Source organism: Myotis lucifugus, unplaced genomic scaffold, assembly GCF_000147115.1.
Source record: "Myotis lucifugus unplaced genomic scaffold, Myoluc2.0 scaffold_1006, whole genome shotgun sequence".
Classification (NCBI taxonomy): Eukaryota; Metazoa; Chordata; class Mammalia; order Chiroptera; family Vespertilionidae; genus Myotis; species Myotis lucifugus.
In genome coordinates this window covers 69567-91148 of record NW_005872054.1, presented here as the reverse complement: position 1 = coordinate 91148, position 21582 = coordinate 69567, and the positions used below count along the sequence as shown (strand labels likewise).

Below are 21582 nucleotides of genomic sequence, written 5' to 3'. Positions count from 1 at the left end.
CCCCTGTGATTTGTGTCCACACCTCAGGTGCAGCCCCAGAGCCAGGGTCTGCATCGGCCAAGACGAGAAGCCCGTTGTCTGCCTGGATGGCCCGAGTCCCTGGGAGTCACTGAGGAAGGGTGCCTGAGTGGGCACGGAGCCGGGATCCCCAGGAAGGTAAGCGATGCTCTGCTCCTCGCTCAGCCATTAGCTTTGGGTTTGGAGCTGCTGGAGGCGGCTTGTTTGGGTGTCCCGATGGCTCACGGGGTTTCCCTCCGACATTGACTGGGTGTTCCTCGCTCAGTGGTGGGACCTGGTCCTGCAGGCCCTGGAGGACTCTGAGGTCCTTGCCTCACCCAATGAGCCCCCATCCGGCAGCTCCATTTTTTAGAACGTGCTGGGATCGATGATGATTCCCCCAAAAAAACCAAACCAACATTCCTTGGGCTGAACAAAATGAGTGAGAACTCATACCGTCGTCGTTCTCATCGGTAACTGAGGTCCAGCACGTTCAGAGCCCCAGGGACAGGAGTGAGGGACAGCTTCCCCTTGGCACACTCATCAGGCACCTCCCAGGGCGTCAGCCCAGCTGCCTACCTGCCCACCTCATGGTGTCACACACGCCCATCTCACCCCTAAGGGATAGAGGGATGGAGGACAGGTGCAGGCTGTACTGTGGAAAGGGTGGTGTGGATCATGTGACCAGAGAAGCTGAATGAGTTTCTCAAAAGTGCATGTGGTTTCTCTTCACTCCCCAGGTGGCGTCATCATGAAGGGCCTCTCGTCTGCCTAGAAGGGACCACCTTGCTCTCTACCGGGGGGTCAGACGTGGGCGGGTCCTGGAAAAAGAGTAGCCCCGGGTCTGCCTCATGCCCCCGGGCGCTCAGGAAGGTAAGCCTTTCTCTGTCCCAAGATCAGCCAATTGGAACCATGTGTCTGGGCCAAGGCCCTGTGTCCAGAACGTGCTGGGATCGATGATGACTCCCTCCAAAAAAAAACCAAACCAACATTCCTTGGAAAAGCTGAACAAAATGAGTGAGAACTACACCCGTCGTCGTTCTCATCGGTAACTGAGGTCCAGCACGTTCCGTATCCCAGGGACAGGAGTGAGGGACAGCTTCCCTTGTCACACTCATGCAGGCCCTCCCAGTGTTTACCATCAGAGAGGATTTTTTTAGAGTTAGTTGTCTCTTATTTTTTTTTGGAATATATTTTATTGATTTTTTACAAAGAGGAAGGGAGAGAGATAGAGACCCAAAAACATCGATGAGAGAGAAACATCGATCAGCTGCCTCCTGCACACTCCCCACTGGGGACGTGCCCGCAAACACGGTACATGCCCTTGACCGGAATCCTGAATCGAACCTGGGACCTTTCAGTCCGCAAGCCGACGCTCCATCCACTGAGCCAAACCGGTTTCGGCAGTTGCCTCTTATTAATGTACATTTTCTTTTTGATTTCAGAGAGGAAGGGAGTGGGAGAGAGAGAGATAAACATCAATTAGGTGAGAGATTTATTGGTTTACTGCCTCCTGCATGCCCACTACTGGCAAACATGACCGAAACCTGGGCTTGTGCCCTAACTGTGAATTGAACCCTGACCTCCTGGTTCATTGGTCGATGCTGAACCACTGAGCCACACCAGCCTGCCCACAAGACTTCATTTTTCACATGCGGAGGCCTGTACCCACCACCTGCATCCATTTTTGCAACCCACCTGCACACAGGAAGTCACACCTGCCCTCACTCATGCCTCAGGGACATGCCTAGGGGACAATCAGATTACGGCCCAGGAAAGGGAAGAGCAGGGCAGCGATTTTACCTGACGACCTGGGCACATGACTCAAACGCCCCTGTGATTTGTGTCCACTTCTCAGGTGCAGCCCCAGCGCCAGGGTCTGCATCGGCCAAGACGAGATGCCCGTTGTCTGCCTGGATGGCCTGAGTCCCCGGGAGTCCCCAAGGAAGGGTGCCTGAGCGGGCACGGGGCCGGGATCCCCAGGAAGGTAAGCGATGCTCTGCTCCTCGGTCAGCCATTAGCTTGTGGGATTGGAGCTGCTGGAGGCGGCTTGTTTGGGTGTCCCGATGGCACACGGGGTTTCCCTCTGACATGGACTGAGTCTTCCTCGCTCAGTGGTGGGACCTGGTCAGGCGGGCCCTGGAGGACTCTGAGGTCCTTGCCTCACCCAATAAGCCACCATCCGGCAGCTCCATTTTTTAGAACGTGCTGGGATCGATGATGATTCCCCCAAAAAAACCAAACCAACATTCCTTGGAGCTGAACAAAATGAGTGAGAACTCATACCGTCGTCGTTCTCATCGGTAACTGAGGTCCAGCACGTTCAGAGCCCCAGGGACAGGAGTGAGGGACAGCTTCCCCTTGGCACACTCATCAGGCACCTCCCAGGGCATCAGCCCAGCTGCCTACCTGCCCACCTCATGGTGTCACACACGCCCATCTCACCCCTAAGGGATAGAGGGATGAAGGACAGGTGCAGGCTGTACTGGGGAAAGGGTAGTGTGGATCATGTGACCTGAGAAGCTGAATCAATTTCTCAAAAGTGCATGTGGTTTCTCTTCACTCCCCCAGGAGGCGTCATCATGAAAGGCCTGTCATCTGCCTGGACGGACCACCTTGCTCTCTACCTGGGGGTCCGACGTGTGCGGGTCCTGGAAGAAGAGTAGCCCCGGGTCTGCCTCATGCCCCCGGGCGCTCAGGAAGGTAAGCCTTTCTGTGTCCCAAGATGAGCCAATTGGAACCGTGTGTCTGGGCCAAGGCCCTGTGTCCAGAACGTGCTGGGATCGATGATGACTCCCTCCAAAAAAAACCCAAACCAACATTCCTTGGAAAAGCTGAACAAAATGAGTGAGAACTACACCCGTCGTCGTTCTCATCGGTAACTGAGGTCCAGCACGTTCCGTATCCTAGAGACAGGAGTGAGGGACAGCTTCCCGTGTCACACTCATGCAGGCCCTCCCAGTGTTTAGCATCAGAGAGGATTTTTTTGGTGTTGGATGAGTCTTTTTAAAATACATTTTCTTTTTGATTTCAGAGAGGAAGGGAGAGGGAGAGAGAGAGAGAGAGAAACATCAATGATGAGAGAGACTTAATGATTGGCTGCCTCCTGCACGCTGACTCCTGGCAAACAAGACTGCAACCTGGGCATGTGCCCTAACTGGGAATTGAACCCTGACCTCCTAGTTCATTGGTTGATCCTGAACCCCTGAGCCACCGTAGCCTGCCCACAGGGCTTCATTTTTCACATGCGGAGGCCTGTACCCACCACCTGCATCCATATTTGCAACCCACCTGCACACAGGAAGTCACACCTGCCCTCACTCATGCCTCAGGGACAGGCGTAGGCACAATGAGATGAAGGCCCAGGAAAGGGAAGAGGAGGGCAGCGATTTTACCTGAGGCCCTGGGCACATGACTCAAACGCCCCTGTGATTTGTGTCCACTTCTCAGGTGCAGCCCCAGCGCCAGGGTCTGCATCGGCCAAGACGAGAAGCCCGTTGTCTGCCTGGATGGCCTGTGTCCCCGGGAGTCACCGAGGAAGGTGCCTGAGTAGGACCAGAGCCGGGATCCCCAGGAAGGTAAGCGATGCTCTGCTCCTCACTCTGCCATTATCTTGTGGGTTTGGAGCTGCTGGAGGCGGCTTGTTTGGGTGTCCCGATGGCTCACGGGGTTTCCCTCCGACATGGACTGAGTGTTCCTCGCTCGGTGGTGGGACCTGGACCTACGGGCCCTGGAGGACTCCGAGGTCCTTGTCTCACCCAATGAGCCACCATCCGGCAGCTCCATTTTTTAGAACGTGCTGGGATCGATGATGATTCCCCCCAAAAAACCAAACCAACATTCCTTGGAGCTGAACAAAATGAGTGAGAACTCATACCGTCGTCGTTCTCATCGGAAACTGAGGTCCAGCACGTTCAGAGCCCCAGGGACAGGAGTGAGGGACAGCTCCTCTTGTCACAGTGGTGGTATCACGCACCCGCAGTCACTCCCAGGGAAAATGAATCTTGATAGACAGGTGCACAGCTTCCCTTGGTGCCCCGTTTCACATGGGTCTTGTTGCCTGAGAGCCTGGGCAGGATTCTCAATCATGGATGTGATTTCTTGTCACCTCCCAGGTGAGGCTAGCCGCAAACACATGCCTGCGTGATGCTCCGGGAAACCTGTGAGGCTCGCTGGTGGGATGGCGCCCTCGGAGGGAGGCAGGCTGGATCTGTGGGACGCCGTTGGATCTCTCGTGATGGTAAACAGACTTCTTTGCCAAAGCCAATCATTTTTTTCCTTTATATTGCATTTATTGGGGGAACACTGGTTAATAAAATTATGTAGGTTTCAGCTGTACAATTCTATAATACATCATCTGTATATTGCAAGCATGTCAAACTCAAAGGCTAACACAGGCCAAATGAACAAGGGTTACGTGTATGTGGGCCGCAAAAAAACAAAAGCTTTAATATTCATAGAAATGTAGGTTTATTTCGATAGAGACATGCTGAATCCAAGGGGCTGAAATAAATGTGTCATCATTAACGTAAAACAGTAGAACATTTTAATAAAAAGTAGTATTTTTTCCTTGAACAGTAACTTATCAGACACTGAATAACTGCACAAATTAATAAGCATAGTGCAAATAAACCTATTTTTTTTTGTTCTCTGAAAGTGAAATATTTTCTGTTGCGCACACCAAACAAGTCAGTCCAAGACTAATGATGTGGCCATGGGCTGCTAAAATGTTTTCTGCTGGTATTAGTGGGGAGAAATGGTGCGCCTGCGCGTAAGGCGCCTAAGGCGCCTAAGGGAAATGAATGCAACACAGTGATAGTAATCCATCATTAGCGAACGTTGTATTTCATTATTAATAAAGTTAGGAAATTTTTATTAAGACGTTTCTTACATACCGTCATATTGGCTGGGCCACAAAAATACTCATTGTGGGCCGCATGCGGCCCATGGTCCTTGAGTTTGACAAGCTTGGTGTATTGTATGGTGTGTTCACCACCCAAAGTCACGTCTCCTGCCATCACCATTTATCTCCTCTTTACCTCTTCTACCTCCCCCACCTCCCTTTCCCACTGGGAATCGCCATCCTGTTGTCTGTGTCTATGAGGGCTTTTAGCTGTAAGATTCCTTTACCTTTTTTTTTACTGAGCCCCTCCCCTCTGAGAGCTGTTAGTCCGTTCTCTGTATGGATAAGTCTGTTTCTATTTTGTTTATTAGTCCATTAGATTCCACATACAAGTGAGATCACGTTGTATTTACCTTTCTCTGATTGGCTTGTTTTACTTAGCATAACGCTCTCCAGGTCCATCCTGCTGTCGCAAAAAGGTAAGATTTTTTTTCTCTCTTTTTTTTAAAGTTGTGTAGTATTCCCTTGTGTAAATGTCCCACAGCTCTTTTATCCACTCATTGGCTGCTTCCAAAACTTGGTTATTGTACATGACGTTGCAGTGAACATAGGGGTCATACATTCTTTCTGATTGGATATATAACAATTATAAACAACACAATCACCCTACAGCAGTGTCTGAAATTACAGAAAGCAACAGCTGACAGGATCGTAGGGAAAATCAGTGATAAAAACTGGACTCTTCAATACCTTCTTTTTAATAATTGAAGACCAGTTAAACAACGAATTGGTGGGGTTATAGAAAACTTGAGCAATCTAATCAACCTACGTGAGCTGATATCTAGGTCACCCAGCAGCAACAGAACCCAAATTATTTTCAAACACACCTAGAACATTCTCTAGGGTAGATCTATGCTAAGTCATAAAACGCGGCTGGATGAAGTTAAAAAGATTGAAATTATGGTCCAGCCAGGGTGGTTCATTGGTTGAGCATGTACCTGTGAACCAGGAGGTCCAGATTGGATTCCCAGTCAGGGCACAGGCCCGGGTTGCAGGCTTGATCCCCAGTAGGCGGCATGCGGGAGGCAGCCGATCCATGATTCTCTCTCATCATTGATGTTTCTCTCTCTCTATCCCTTGCTGTCTCTCTAAAATCAATGAGGACAGTCCTACCTGGTTTGGCTCAGTGGATAGAGCATTGGCCTATGAACTGAAGGGTCCGGGTTCAATTCCAGTCAGGGTACAGCCCGAGTTATGGGCTCAATCCCCAGTAAGGGGCGTGCAGGAGGCAGCCTATCAGTGATTCTCTCTCATCATTGATGTTTCTCTCTCTCTCTTTCCCTTCCTCTCAGAAGTCAATAAAAATATATTTTAAAAAATTAATAACTGAGATCCTTTAAAAAAAATCAATGAAGACATATTTTAAATAATTGTTTTATGACATTTGGTCTGAATGAAATGGAAACATTGATCTCGCTGACATATTGTTAGCCTGCCTCTCTTGTGTGTGTCAGACCTCGGGGAAAGGACAGTTGGGTGTGTCAGCACAGGTCCCCACACTCCAACATGCTTTGTGTTAAAGGAGATTACACGCATGTGTCTTCATGTGCGGTTTATGTGTACATCAAGCATGTCAAATTCAAAGGCTAAAATGGGCCAAATAAATAATGTTTACGTTTATGTGGGCCGCCAAAAACCAAAGTTTCCATTTTCATAGAAACATAGGTTTATTTCCATAGAGACATGCTGAATACAAAGGGATGAAATAAAGGAGTTATTGTTAACATAAGATAATAGAACATTTTAATAAAAATTAACATTTTTCTTGAACATGAACTTACCAGACATTGAATAACTGCACAAATGAATAAACGTAACGCAAATAAATCTATTTTTTTGTTCTCCGAAAGCTAAATATTTCCTGTGGCGCACACCAAACAAGTCAGTCCAAGACTAATGACGTGGCCATGGGCTGCTAAAATATTCGCTGCTAATATTAGTGGAGAGAAATGGTGCGCCTGCGTGTAAGGCGCGTAAGGGAAATGAATGCAACACAATGATAGTAATCAGTCATTAGCGAACGTTGTAGTTTGCTATTAATAATTATGTATAACAGGAAGTTGTAAAAATTAGGTCATGGAATTTTTATTAGAACGTTTCTTACGTACCGTTATAGTGGGTGACTTCCCAGCACCCACGCTGGCTGGCCTTTTCCCCCTCAGAACCTGACGTCTTGGGAACGCTTTGGGGCGTGGATGCCACCCATACATCGCCGAGACAAGACTCTTCAGACCGAGCGAGCGTTTGGCCTGCCTGCGGTTCCAGGACCACCCGCTGCAGGTGAGGTTTCGTCAGAGTAGTTCTCTCTTCCTGGCAGCGCGCAAGTCTGGGTAGAGAGGTCGATGGGAGCCTCCTAGGGATGGATGGCTTCGGGGTCATTCTAATGGGCCCAGGGGCCACACTGCGTGATGAGTGAAGAGAGGCAGCTGCTCTCGCCTGTCTTCATAGCTTTTCTCCACGTCCAGTGACACGTGTCCTGGGCCTCTGAAGGGTTTCCTTCACTTTAAAAAATATATATGTTTTTATTGATTTTTAGAGAGAGGGGACGGGAGGTGGGGGTTGAGAGAGAGAGAGAGAGAGAGCGACATTGATGGGCTGCCTCCTGCACACCCCCTCCTGGGGATCCAGCCCATGACTAGGGCACGTGCCCTGACTGGGAATGGAGCCGGGGACCTCTTGGTTTCTGGGTCAGGGCTCTCCCACCAGCCACACCAGCCCGGCTGACCTTAGGCATTTTTAAAGGCATTTTTCTGGCCACAGCAGGGACCCAGCTACTGCAAGCATGGCTGCCCCTGTGTGTCTGGGTGGATTTCCCCCAGCACACGTAGAAGACGGGTGTGTGAGGGTGCCCTCAAGACTCCTGGCCTTAGAAAACGTGTCCCTCACCTTCGCCATGTCCCCTCCGTGTCCCCGCAGGTGGATTTGCTTCTCCGGGTGCTGCCGTCGCTTCATCGCCAGCGTCGGCCACACGACACAGCGGTCGTTCCTCTACACAGAGCGTCCCCGCCGTCCCGTGTCGCTGCGGACCCCTCCTGCAGATAAGACATGCTTAGCTGAGCAATGGTCATGTTGGGCTGTCATCGCTGAGACTTTACTTTGGGCGTGGTGACTGTTTCCTTGGCTGCCACTTCACTCAATCCCAAGAGCCTCAGTAGAGGAAGTAGTATTTGCACAAGACACTCAAAATGATGGAATGCCTCAGTGCTCTCATAGGTATCAGTTGACAATTTTCATTGGCTGGTGAGGGGCACATTTTTTAAAAAGAAATGCTGCATGGTTTTTCCCCTAAAATTTCAAAGCAGATCTAAAGATATACATTAACTGCACTCCTCTCTCCTAATTCTATCTCTCTTTTAAAAAAAAAAATTTTTTTTATTGATTTCAGACAGGAAGAGAGAGAGAGAGAGAGAAACATCAATGATGAGAGAGAATCATTGATCAGCTGCCTCCTGCACACCCCCTCCTGGGGATCGAGCCGTCAACCCAGGCATGTGCCCTGACCGGGAATCGAACCGGAACCTTTTGGTTCATAGGTCAATGCTCAACCACTGAGCCACATGAGCCAGGCTCTACTAAGGAAGTTTTGCACATACACACATGCACACGCACACGAACATACAAACTGTTTTGGGAGGGGGCTCTGGAAGTGGGACCATATTGTACAGTTCTTCCACATGCTGCCTTTCCGTGAACAGCTTTTTCTACCTCAGTAACGCACATCTGTGTCATTTATGGAATGACTGCATGACTGTTTTGTAGATAGAATACAATCCCATGTTCTCTCATTCGCAAACACTGAGGTTAGCACCACATTTCTGTGCAATGGACCTCCCGCTAGAGCAATAATTTTGCATCTGTCCCTAGTATATCATCATCATTACTCAGCCGCTGATATACTGGGATTCAGAACAGGCACATTTTCAGTTTTGAAGATTATCACCAGATTTCCTTAATAACATGGTACCAACTGTTACCACTCCAATGGCAACCAATAAGATGGCCAACGTTTTCCCGGCCTCCCAGATCATGGATTTCATGCCTATTGGAAATCTTTGCCAACGTGATAGCCCAAACTATTGTCTTAAATTGTATTTCTTTCGTTTTTGAGTTCGGTCATTTTCTCATATTTGACTAGCCATCTGTATCTCTTCATTTCCTCTTTCTGTCTAATTTTGGCGGGGGCGGGGGGGGGGTCGTCTGTTTCTTACTTCGCAGAGCTCCTTTATGATCGGGACAGTAAGCTTTCGATTGTCAAGCATTACAGATACTTTCCACACCCTCTCAAACCTCGTTTCTGTTGTAAGACTGTGTATAACTGTTCTGTGTCCAAGTACTACCATGTTCGCTTGTATGGCTTCTGAGTCTCATGTCATTTCGGAAAGCTGTTTATGCGGATTCCATAAGACTCGTCACTTGTGTGAACTTCTAACTCTTTTCTGTTTTCTTTAAAATTCCAATCCTTCAATCATGAGAAAAAAAATTTTTTTAATTTGAAATCGTGACGTTGCCAAGTTACTTGCCATGACTTGCGATTATTTGCCAATAATTGCCCATTTATCTGTAATGCCATCCGCACTGTTGCTGTATCGTCATCTGTGACTGGCTCCATTTTTGTGCTGTGATCTGTGCGTCCCTTCTTCTGCCTCCTGTTGTCTCATGTGTCTTCTCGTTGGAAGAAATTACAGTTTAGACTGCAATTTCCTCAACTGTAATAAATTAATTTGTGGGAAAAAGTGGTTTTTAATCATATACGTCTTCCTATCCGAGGACCAGGTACGTCTTTCTCTTTCTTCTCTCCTTTTAATTATGGTTTCGGATGTTCACTTTGGGATGGGGTTGCTTTCTTTCTGTTTATTTTCTTATTTGATATATATATATTTTTGGTATCTGAAAGTTTTGTTTTGGGGGTGGGTACGTGATCTCCTTTCTCTTTCTTGTGGCTTTTCAGATTTTTTTTCAAAGTACATACTAATTCCTTTGCAGATACTGGTAGTTTTGATGGTCCCCTTTGATTTGAGTCATGCTCACTAATTTCCCTGACTGGTATTTCCAGGACACTCCAGCCAGGTGTAGAAATATCACCCAGCCTTGACTGCATCAGATCTTAATGAATGTGTATTGGGTTCAGCAGCACTTTGTTGCTGACCTGTTTTCCAGAGAGACTCCAAACATTTTCTTTTTAAAAAATATATTTTTATTGATTTCAGAGAGGAAAGGAGAGGGAGAGAGATAGAGGGCACCTGCCTGGGTTGCAGGCTCGATACTCAGTAATGGGTGTGCAGGAGGCAGCCGATGGATGATTCTTTCTCATCATGGAAGTTTCTATCTCTCTTTCCCTTTCCCTGAAATCAATAAAAACATAGTAAAGAAAATGGGGAAATAAACCTGTCTTTATCCAGAGATGAGAAGGCTGTCTGTGTAGAAAATTCCAAAGAATCTACAAAGCAAAACAAAACAAAAATATCTAAATGCATAGAACAAGGATAAAGGATGCAAATTCTAAATAAATTAAAAAAAAACCATGTACGTCAAAGAAAATGTGCATGTGTATGTAAATATCATATAAATAAATATATTTATACCATATATAGGATCTAAGTGCAGAAAATACAAAACTGATGAAAGAAATCAAAGTAGATTCAAGTAATGGATAAGATGTAAATACCTCGGTGTTCATGGTGGATTGGAAGACTCAATACTGTTCAGAGGTCAGCTCTGCCCAGCTCAAATTGAATTAAATCTATAGATTCAATGAAATCTCATTGAGCATCCCAACAGGTTATTTGATAGAAATCAACAAACTAATCTTAAGGTTTTACGGAAAGACAAGAGAATCCACACAATACTGAAGAACAGATTTGGAGGGTCCACCCCTACCTTATTTCAGAACTTTCACTGCAAATGTCCAGTCATCAGGATAGCATGGTCTTGGCAAACGAGTAGACACATAGGCCGATAGTTGGGAACAGAGAAATCAGAAGCAGGTACATGGGCGCACCAAGGAAATTCAATCCATAGTAAGTCTTTTCAGTAAGTAATGCCAGAACAATAGGGTGTCCACCTGCACGAAGGGGCCTGGACCCAGACCTTGACGTGTGCATGAGAGACTGGACGTTAATTACAAAGTTAACCCGAGGTCGACCTCAGAGCCTCACGTGCCATGCAGAATAGTAAAGGAGGAAGTCTGTGTGGCCTTCGGCTTTGTTACACGTTTTCAGATGCCACACCAAAGGCACAGATCATGACGGAAAGAGGATTCGGTAGACTTCGCTAAAATTACGGGCGCTGTTCCATTGATGAAAAGCTCAACACAGATTGGGAGAAGATACTCTCAAGGCATATCTGATAAAGGCCTTCTCTCCAAATGTAGAAAGAAATCTTACAACTCAGCAATAGGCACACAACCATACCCATTAGACGTGGGCTAGGATCTGAATATACCCCTCCCCACAGAAGTAAACAGGTGACAGATAACCGGATGGAACATGCTTTCCATTAGGGGGATGTGAATTAAACAAACAGGTGCCCCTCCACTCCTAGGAGATGGCTACAAGCCAAAGAACTGCCAATGCCCATAGTTGGGGAAGATCCAAGCGACAAACTGTCATTCATGATGAGCAAGAAAAATGTACCCAGCTACTCTGTTCCTAGGCGTTGACCCAAATTTGTTAAAAACTCATGTCCATACCAACACCAGCCCATGAATATTTATAACAGCTTTACTCATAATTTCCAGAAACTGAGAGAAACCCAAGATATCCTTATAGAAATGAATTGAGGGAGGTGGAGGGAGGGATCCACCCACACTGTGGTATATCCACGTAGAGAAAGAGACACAGTGAATTTTAAATGCATTTTGCTCAGTGAAGGGAGCCAGTCCGAAAAGGAGGCACCGACTGTGTCCCCGTTTATCTGACATGCTGGGAAGTGCACAACTAAAAATGCAATAAAATCACCAGTGTCTGTAGCGGGAGGGTAAGGACAGTAGACACAGCACAGTGCATCTGTTTTGTACGATACTGTGATGGTGCGGCTATGACATTGAACTTTAAGGCACGCAACGGGAGCTTCACCATACACAAATGTTTTTTAAAGTCGTTTTTATTCATTTCAGAGGGAGGGAGAAGGAGAGGGATAGAAACATCCATGATGAGAGAGAATCATGGATCGGCTGCCTCCTGTAACCATTGGGGGGGGGCAGTTCCAGATTAATTTTATTTTTGTAGTAATGCCCATCCTACCTGTGTTTGATACCTGTTGTTTCTCAAAATTCCCTTTTCAACTCAGCTCTCAAAATTGATGGTTCACTCCTGTGCTAAAGAAATTTTTACCTTCACTCTTTAGCTTCTTATTCCACACAAGTTAGGTATTTCTTTAAAAAAAAGATATTTTTATTGATTTTAGAGAGGAAGGGACAGGAAGGGAGAGAGAGATAGAAACATCAGTGACGAGAGAGAATCATGCATCGGCTGCCTCCTGCACACCCCACACCGGGGATCAAGCCCGCAACCCGGGCATGTGCCCTGACCAGGAATCGAATTGTGATCTTGATGGGTCGACACTCATTCACTGAGCCCCGCCAGCCGGGATCTCATGTTTAACATCCACATGGGTATGTATTTACACAGAAATAGGTACATATATGTGTACACATGCAATGGCTAGATGTATCCATAGGTCCCTACTCTGCAGCTGAGACCGCCTAGAAGCAATGACATTCTAGTGATAGCAGTTACTAGAAGCCGTATCGTGGTTCCCAGTACCGTTCTCCAATGAAAAGCATGGTGGATTCTATGAATGGGCAGAAAATGTAAAGGATGACCTGGGGGTATTGTGTAGTGCCAGAAAGTAAGGAAGAGCTATGCACGCACACGCACATGCACACGGAAGTATGCTAGAAGTTACACAGGAACCAACCCAAAGACCTTCCAATGGCTAAAGCTGACACAATGTGAACGAAATACGTAGCTTTGCATGGGATTCTAACCCAAAGTGTATAATCAGTATTCACAAGTCCACACTAATATTTAAAAAAAAACCCTGAATAAACAGCCAAGCCGGTGTGGCTCAGTGGTTGAGCGTTGACCTATGAACCTCCAGGAGGTCATGGTTCAATTCTCGGTCAGGGCACATACCCGGGTTGCAGGCTCGATCCCCAGTAGGGGGCGTGCAGGAGGCAGCTGATGCATGATTCTCTCTCATGGATGTTTCTCTCCCTCCCTCCCTGTCCCTTCCTCTCTGAAGTCAATAAATAAATTATGTATATATAAAAAAATTTAAACACGAGAAAATATTTAGACAAATCCCACTTGACAGTCTACACCAGTGATGACGAACCTTTTGAGCTCAGCATGTCAGCATTTTGAAAAACCCTAACTTAACTCTGGTGCCGTGTCACATACAGAAATTTTTTGATATTTGCAACCATAGTAAAATAAAGACTTATATTTTTGATATTTATTTTATATATTTAAATGCCATTTAACAAAGAAAAATCAACCAAAAAAATGAGTTCGCGTGTCACCTCTGACACGAGTGTCATAGGTTCGCCATCACTGCTCTAGTATATGTATATTTATGTATGTATGTTATATAGTTATTTTGACTTGGGGAAAAAAAACCCAAGTTTCTTAGGTGGCAGATTTAGTTTAAATAACATGTTTTCCATCTCAAAAATAAAGAAAAGCATTTAAGAAAATACAAAACTGATTTCTCCTGAATTTCATGGAAACTAATAACTGAGCATTAAAAAAGAGATAAAGGTTAATTTACGAAAGCAATCAATTGCAAAGTCACTGATGTTGGAGATACTGAAAGTTTTCCTCCTGAGATTGGGAGCAAAACAGAACATTTCTGTCACCATTTCTAATCAGCACTATCCTGAGTTGTCCTAATGCAATAAATCCATAGAAAAAGAAGAGACAGTGTGTAAGGATTAGCAATGAAAAGGCACACCGTTTATTATTTACAAACACCAAAACAGTGCCTATACGTGTGTGAGTATGTTTTCTATCTAGAGCTATCTACCTAGATTCCCCCAAATAATCTGCACACCGTTGAATTAAGGAAGCGAATTTAGCAAAGTTACCATATTCACAAGCAAATAAGTACCATGAAATGTATGTCTGTGTGAAATTACACATGGAATGTGAACACATAGAAATAGAACATTTTCAGGAACATCAGAAATAGCAGTTATGAAGGAAATTTCCGTACAAAACATGTTTGAAAAGAAGTCCATAGTGCCTTGCGAATGAGGGAATATAACGTACTTATTCAGATCGGCAGATGCAATCACATAATAGGTGTTAATTCCGACCCCGATTCCCTTTAAAGATTTCATGAAATAATCCCATTGAGGTCTTTTGGAAACGGCCAGTCTGACTTCAAGAAGTATGTAGGCCAGCTGTCCTATTTTTTATTTGTTTTTATTTTTTTGGCCTATTTTTTATTGATTTCAGAGAGGAAGGGAGAGGGAGGGAGAGATAGAAATCAATGATGAGAGAGAATCATAGATCGGCTGCCTCCTGCACGCCCCCTACTGGGGATCGGGCCTGCAACCCAGGCATGTGCCCTTGACCGGGAATCCAACCCTGACCTCTTGGTTCATGGGTCGAGCTAATTTCAGGAATGCTGTTAGTCCCCACAAACGAACGTACTCCCAGGTACAGTTCACCAAAATTCATACGAACGCCCTAAAATATGTAGACATGAATGCTTATTGTGGCACCATTTCTACTAGAAAAAAACCCAGGGGTAAGTCAACCTGGGAAGATGCCCATAGGGAAGCAGGAGATGTGGAGGCTCTGGCAGTGGAGAGCCTCTTGGGGGAGCTGTCTTCACGCACTTGAACCTTACCTGGGAGTATTAGGTGGTTCCAGTATGGCCGGGGGTTGAGTCTATAAGCTTCGCCCTTGCAGGAGAGTTGATGGGGGAAAGATGACCACATACCCAGTGGCCACCTTCGTTGGGGCTGGACCAGTAGGCACAATGCTGGATGAGGAATACCTAACTAGTGTGGAATAAGAAGCTAAACAGCTAGGTAAAAAATTCTCTTTTACAAAAAAAAAAATGTTTTTATTGACTTGTAGAGAGAGAAGGGAGAGGGAGAGGGAGATAGAAACATCAGTGATGAGAGGGAATCGTGGACCGGCTGCCTCCTGCACGCCCCCTACTAGGGATGGAGCCTGCAACCTGGGCCTGTGCCCTGACCGAGATTCAAACCCATGACCTCCCGGTTCATAGGTTGATGCTCAACCACTGAGCCACCCCGGCCGGGCTGCCCAGACTAACTGGACTGAATCTGCCAAAACGCCAATCCACATGCGAACAAGGGTTTAAGGACCACATCGATGTCTAAGGGACTGTCATGGCCTGGGTCGCGAGGACAGCTGATGACATAGCCATGGAGGCTGACAGCCCAGCTCGGTGCCGTCCTTGGGAGGGGATGTAGGCGTGTCGCCATATTCCGTGGCTTTCGGTGCCTCACCTTCACCCACTCGTGCTTCCTTCCACAGCTCGGCTCTTGTCAATAATGCCGCGACGCACACAGGGGTGCATAGACCTCTTCCAATTCGTGTTTGTGGGTCTCCTGGGCACCTGTCTAGTTCAGCTGCCAATACCGTTCCTCGCATGCTCAGCCACGCCCCTGGGGGCGGGGGGCAGCCCTGAGCATCCCTATTGGTGCAAATATCCTCCGTGGGCGGGGCCTCGCGTGCCTGCATCCCCACCCCTCTTAGCCCCGCCCTTTCCTGGCCGGGCCGACTTAAGCGCGCAGGCTCTCTGGCTGTTCTGCGCGCTCTGCGGCCCTGGGTGGGAGCTCCGTGAAGGTTGGGGCGTAGAAGCGACACGGCCGGGTCCCCCCGACGCACGCGCGCTCTCTGGACCCTGCAGGTGGGTAGCGCGCTCTCTGACCGCGCAGCCTTTCGTGCGCGCAGCCAGGTGGGAGCGATGCGCCCTTAGGTGGTTGCACCTGCGCCAGGTGCCCGAGCTCCTCCTCGGAGGCTGTGCGGTTGGCCCCCCTGTTTCTGCGGGGCCTCGTGAGTTACAGCGCCTGCCCGGGTAGGAGGGGTGGGGGTAGGGGTGGGTGGGGGCCGGGACCTGGATGGAGCGCCGGCTGCCTGCTCTCCAGGCTGGGGGCGGGGGGCGGGGGGCATTTAAACAAGGACCTTGCCCGGGGTCTCCATCCTGCGCCGTTTGCTCCCCCCGGGAGAGCTCTCCCTCCGTTTCCCGACCTTCTCGTGCCCTCGCCCTTTGCTTTGTAGTCACTGCCACGTAGAACGCTTTTTGGTGTGATGTAGTCCCCTCGTTTATTTTTGCTTTTTTTTCCCCCCTCTCTCTCTTTTTGTAAAGAATTTTTTGTGAGTTTATTTGAGCCAAACTGACGACAGTTGCAGGGAAGCAAAACCTCAACGGATTGGGATAATGCGGAGAACTGCGGGGTTTGTTACGTTCGCTTTTCCTAAGGCCTTCGCTTTGGGTGTCATGGCCTTTTTTTGTTTTCTTTTTTTTTGTTTCCAAGACCAACGTCAAGGTGCTTTTCCCCAGTGTGTGGACAGTTTCAGGTCTTACATTTAGGTCTTCGGTTTATTTTGAGTTGAAGTGTGTGTGTGTGTGTGTGTGTGTGTGTGTATAGGGTGTAACATGGGTCCAGTTTCTTTCTTTTTTTTATTTCTGTAATTTTATTTTATTTTTATTTATTTTTTTATTCTACATGCGTCCAGTTTCATTGGTGTTCTTTGTGGGGGTTCTTTGGTATGGTTGTTTTTTTTTTCGTATGGGTATCCGTTTTCCCCAGCACTATTTATTTTTTGAAATATATTTTTATGATTGATTTAAGAGAGGAAGGAAGAGGGAGAGAGAAGCATCAATGATGAGAGAGAAACTTGGGTGGCCGCCTCCTGCACGCCCCGGATGGAGCCCGCAAGCCCCATACATGCCCTGATGGTTGCACGGGAATCGAACCGTGACCTCCTGGTTCCTAGGTTGACCCTCAACCACTGAGCCATGCCAGCCAGGCCTCAGCACTATTTGTCAAAGAGACTTTTTCCTGTTTTGTGCTGTGAGTGAAAAGGGACCACACGCTACCCTGCCTAGCTTTGGGAAGGCCTGTGTGGCGGCCTTGCAAACTCAGAGACCTAACGTAACCACAGGATGGTCTGAAATTAACACCTTTTAATTAAAAGGCAGTTTATGATAGGTAGTCATGTCCTAGGCCAGGATGTATTCGAGGGTTATTTCTAGGCTCTGTTTCTTTGGTCTGTGTGTGTGTTCTGATGGTAGTAGTATACTGTTTTTGTTGTTATTTTTGTAATCCTCACCAGAGGATATTTTTTCCATTGATTTTTAGAGACAGTGGAAGGGAAGGGAAGGGGAGGGAGGGAGGGAGGGAGGGAGAGAGAGAGAGAGAGAGAGAGAGAGAAATCGACCCCTATCAGTCCTGGGGATCCTGCCCTTGACCAGGAATCGAACCCGAGATACTTCAGTCCTTGGGCAGCGCTCCAACCACTGAGCCAAACTGGCCAGGGCAGTAGTATGCTGTTTTGATTACTATAACTTTGTAATATAGTTTGAGGTCAGGAAGTGTGAGGCCTCCGGCTTTACTATGGTTCCTCAATATTTCGTTTTGGGTTTTTATGTTTGTTTTGTTTCTGGTTCCTTGGGATTTTTTTTTCTACTTCTGTGAAAAAATGTCATTGGAATTTTGATAGAGATTGCGTGGAATCTGGAGATGGATTTGGGTCATCTGGACATTTTAGCCATGTTAATTCTGTCAGCTCATTAGCATAAGACACATTTTCATCTAATTGTGTCACCTTCCATTTCTGTCACCAATGCTTTACAATTCTCCGTGTCCAGGTCTTGTACTTCCTTGCTTGGTTTGTCCCTATGTATTTTGTTACGTTTTTGGTGCTGTTGTAAATGAGATTGTTTAATGAATGCTTTTTTATGGGGAAGCAAGATGTGTGTTTTTTTTATTGTGGCATTTTTCCCTTTTTCTTCTGGCTGCAAGATTTCTGCTGAGAAACCCACTTGTCTTTTCCCAGTACCCTTTATATGTGATAAGTAGCTGTTGGCTATTCAAGGTCCTTTGAATTTTCATACAAAGTTTTGGATTATTCGTTTTACTTCTGTGCAAAAAATGTCTTTGGTATTTTGATGGGGCTGCATTTAATTTTTAGATTGGTTTGGGTGGTGTGGGCATTTTAATGATGTTAACTCTTTCTATCCATGAGCATGGTATATATTTCTATTTATTAGTATCTTCTCCCATGTTTTTTTTCTTTCGTGTTTTATAATTTCCCGAGTACAGGTCTTCTTACCTCCTTAGTTGAATTTATTCCTAGGTATTTCGGTGCATTTTGTTGATGCAATTGTAAATGGGATTATTGTCTTAGTCTCACTTTCTGATAGTTCATTATTGGTGTGTAAAAAGTGCAACTGATTTCTGAATACAGGGTTGGGCAAAAGGATGTTTAAAGTTGTTCGTATGGAAGATAATAAAATAATTAATTAATAATGATACAAGGATAAACTCTGTGTTTTGCATCTGCACAACTGAAACATAGCTTTTTGCCCAACCCTGTATTTTTTTTTTTTTGCATCCTGCTACATCAATGAATTCATTAATCAGTTCTAGGATTTTTTTTTTTGGTGGAATTTTTGGTATTCTCAATAAATATGTCATCTGCCAATAATGACCATCTTACCTCTTCCTTTCGAATTTGGGTTTCATTTATTTTGTCTTCTTGTCTGATTGCTGTGGCTAGGGCTTCCGGGACTGTGTTGAATAAGAGTGGTAAAAGTGAACATGGCTGTTTTGTTTCTGATCTTAAGGGAAACACTTTTTGGTTTTCCTCATGGAATCTGATGTTGGCTGAGGGTTTGACATGCATGGCTTTTATTATGCTGCGTGTGTTCCCTCTATTTTCACTTTGCTGAGAGATTTTAATCATAAGCGAGTACAAGATTTTGTCATATGCTTTCTCGAAAGGTATGGATATGATCACATAATTTTTATTTTCCATGGAGCATAGCCAATGTGAAAACTGGACGGTGTCCTGTTACCTGGGGGCCACATGGTATTTTCTGTGTGGCATCATGCTGTCTTTCTCTACTTTACGATACAGTAGGCAGTAGAGTAGCCCAGGGTTTCGTACAAAACCTGTTTTAATGCCTGGGGTGACCTGTATGGTTTCCCTTCACAAATCAAGACAAATGCCATGTGTGTGTGCGCGCGCATAGTGAAAGGTATCTGCCTATTTCATTTTGTGCTTTAATCACTACTTCAAAGTCTATAATTTCTTAATCAATTCATTGATGAATAAATGCTGAAACAATTTTTAACAACAAAAGAATCAAGACCAATAGCATCAATCTCAAGAGGGATGCATAGGTTGTTTAGAAGACATCACTATCTTTTTATGCAGGTCATGTTCTGGAAAAAAAAAGGTTTTCAATTAGCCAAGAGCTTCCCGGGCTCTCTGTCAGGCTCCTTCGGACTCGGAACAATGCACCTGTCAAGGCCACCACGCTATGTCTAAAGGAAGCGTCTCTGGTGAGCACCTGTGTGTGCAGTTGTACCGCTCTGTGCATAGTGCTGTCTCTGGGTCAATGATGTCTGGCAGTCTCCATCTTGAAAAGAGGTGATGACATAAATATTGGGCACAACAGGAAATCTCTGAGGCCCAGTTAGATAGCACTTTGGTGGCACCGTGCTGGGGAGTCTTAGGATTCTCCCCAGCGTGGGGATTGGGAACTGGAGGCAGGCAGATGCCTGAGAGGATGCCACGTGCCTCTCCCCGATCGCTTCCACGTGATCGTAGCCTTCTCCGCGTTCAGCGGTGTTTTTGGTGCCCAGTAGGACCTCCAAGATGGCGGTACCAGAGGCCAACTCTTAAAACAAAACGTTTCTCCTCTGGTTGTGTCTTGCAGTGCGACCTCTCTCCAGATGGTGGTCGTGGCCTTCACGTCTCAGGTGAGTGGCTGACTTTTGTGTTGGACAGAGAGCACGTGTGCATGAAAATAAGCAGGAGGCTCTCTTTGGGCAAGAGAGACCCTGGTGCTATATAATTGGTGACTCTAAGTCCTTGGGAACGGGCCGACCCAAAGCCAAAGATGTCCCTCCTCTCTGAAAGGAATCGGACTGAAAGGGGGCTCAGTGCCCTTTCGTGGGGTCCCGTGACAGTGTCATGTGACATGTGCATGGCTTGAGCGCCTAACCTCCTCTACCTTCACCTGAATGGATGCTCAATGTCATGGTCCGTGTTGGAATCGCGCCAGATTCCTGTGTCCAAGGGGACCACGCCCAGGCATGAGCAGTATGGCTCCTCTTGAGTTTCTTGCAAACCCAAAGGTTGTGTGTGCTGAAAATCGTGTTGCTGGTTATTTTTTCTTGGTGATGTGGAATCATACTGCCTCCATTTCCATTGATGGATTTTTTTATGTGATTCCTATTATTTCTTTATTTGTTCATATTGTTTCATTCATTCTCTCCTTTCCTGGTTTTGGAAGTGGTCATTGGCGCATAAACGAACAAGTTCCCTTAGAGTTGAGGTCTCATAGGAACAAGATGGGTCCTTTAGAAGCCCTGTCACTCCTCTTTTTCCAGGTGATGTTCCGAAAACAATGGCCTTCATTTGGCCTAGAGCTCTCCTGGGCTCTGTCTGTCAGGCTCCTTCCAGAGTCGGAACAGTGCAGCTGTCAAGCCCACCTTGCTCTGTCCTCAGCCCCAGGAAACATCTCTGGTGAGCAAACGAGTGTGCAGTTGTACGGATGCCCGCAGAATGCCTTCGTTGGGTCAATGATGACAACCCTTAATCTTGAAGTGAGGTGATGACTTAAAAATCATGCTCAATAGGATTACGCTGAGGCCCAGTAAGGTGCCACTTTGGTGGCACCATGTTGGGGAGTCTTAGGTTTCTCCCCAGCGATGGGATTGGGTTCTCGAGGCGGGCAGATCCTTGAGAGGATGCCACGTGCCTCCCCCCGATCACCGCTTCGTGAACATGGCCTCCTCCATGTTCACGGTTGTTTTGGTGCACAGTAGGTCTGCACTGAGAGCCACGCCAGAGGCCAGCTCTTAAAGCAGATCTCTCCTCTGGTTGTGTCTTGCAGTGCGACCATCTCTCCAGATGGTGGTCGTGGCCTTCAGGTTTCAGGTGAGTGGCTGACTTTTGTGTTGCACAGAGAGCTCGTGTGCATGAGAGTCAGCAGGAGGCTCTCTTTGGGCAAGAGAGACCCTGGTGCTCTATTCTTGGTGACTCTAAGCCCTTGGGAATGGGCCGACCCAGAGCCAAAGTTGTCCCTCCTCTCTGCAAGTGATCGGTCTGAAAGTGGTCTCAGAGCTCCTTTTTTTTTGGGAGGGGGAAGGGGAGAGGATGTTTTAGCCATTGTCATGTGACATGTGCATGGCGTGAGCTCCTAACCTCCTCTACCCTCTCCCGAATGAATGCTCAATGTCATGGTCAGTGTCAGCACATCAGGAGGCGGTTGTGTCCAAGAGGACCATGCCCAGGAGTGAGCAGTAGGGTTTCTGCTCAGCTTCCTTGGCAAACGCTGCGTGTGTGAATAGTGAGAATCCTATGGCCGGTGGTCTGTGTCCGCGTGGAATCGGTAGTGCCCTGCTTTCCATTGGTGCATTTCCTGCTTTTCGGATGTATTCCTTTCCTCTTTCATGTGTT

General features: G+C 46.7%; 1 long non-coding RNA gene, 2 other non-coding genes and 5 pseudogenes across 5 annotated transcripts; all 8 read left to right on the top strand.

Moving 5' to 3' along the window:
- Positions 1-379: 379 nt before the first annotated feature.
- On the top strand, positions 380-483 carry LOC111824215 (annotated as a pseudogene).
- Positions 484-947: 464 nt separating this feature from the next.
- On the top strand, positions 948-1058 carry LOC111824201 (annotated as a pseudogene).
- A 1150-nt stretch (positions 1059-2208) lies between these two features.
- LOC111824208 lies at positions 2209-2313 on the top strand (annotated as a pseudogene).
- A 464-nt stretch (positions 2314-2777) lies between these two features.
- On the top strand, positions 2778-2888 carry LOC111824194 (annotated as a pseudogene).
- Positions 2889-3799: 911 nt separating this feature from the next.
- LOC111824205 lies at positions 3800-3904 on the top strand (annotated as a pseudogene).
- Positions 3905-4110: 206 nt separating this feature from the next.
- Positions 4111-21225, top strand: LOC111824174. 3 transcript variants are annotated; one of them, XR_002827270.1, is made up of 6 exons: positions 4111-4237; positions 5282-5319; positions 7063-7180; positions 7817-8113; positions 20511-20646; positions 21017-21225. It is a non-coding gene; the product is annotated as an uncharacterized LOC111824174 (long non-coding RNA). The 3 variants fall into 3 exon arrangements; XR_002827269.1 differs by lacking the exon at positions 21017-21225 and having other exon boundaries at positions 20511-20776; XR_002827271.1 differs by lacking the exons at positions 20511-20646; positions 21017-21225 and adding an exon at positions 19330-19526.
- On the top strand, positions 19508-19589 carry LOC111824191. The gene has a single exon (XR_002827282.1). It is a non-coding gene; the product is annotated as a small nucleolar RNA SNORD115 (small nucleolar RNA).
- On the top strand, positions 20697-20775 carry LOC111824179. Its single transcript, XR_002827276.1, has one exon. It is a non-coding gene; the product is annotated as a small nucleolar RNA SNORD115 (small nucleolar RNA).
- Positions 21226-21582: the final 357 nt, after the last annotated feature.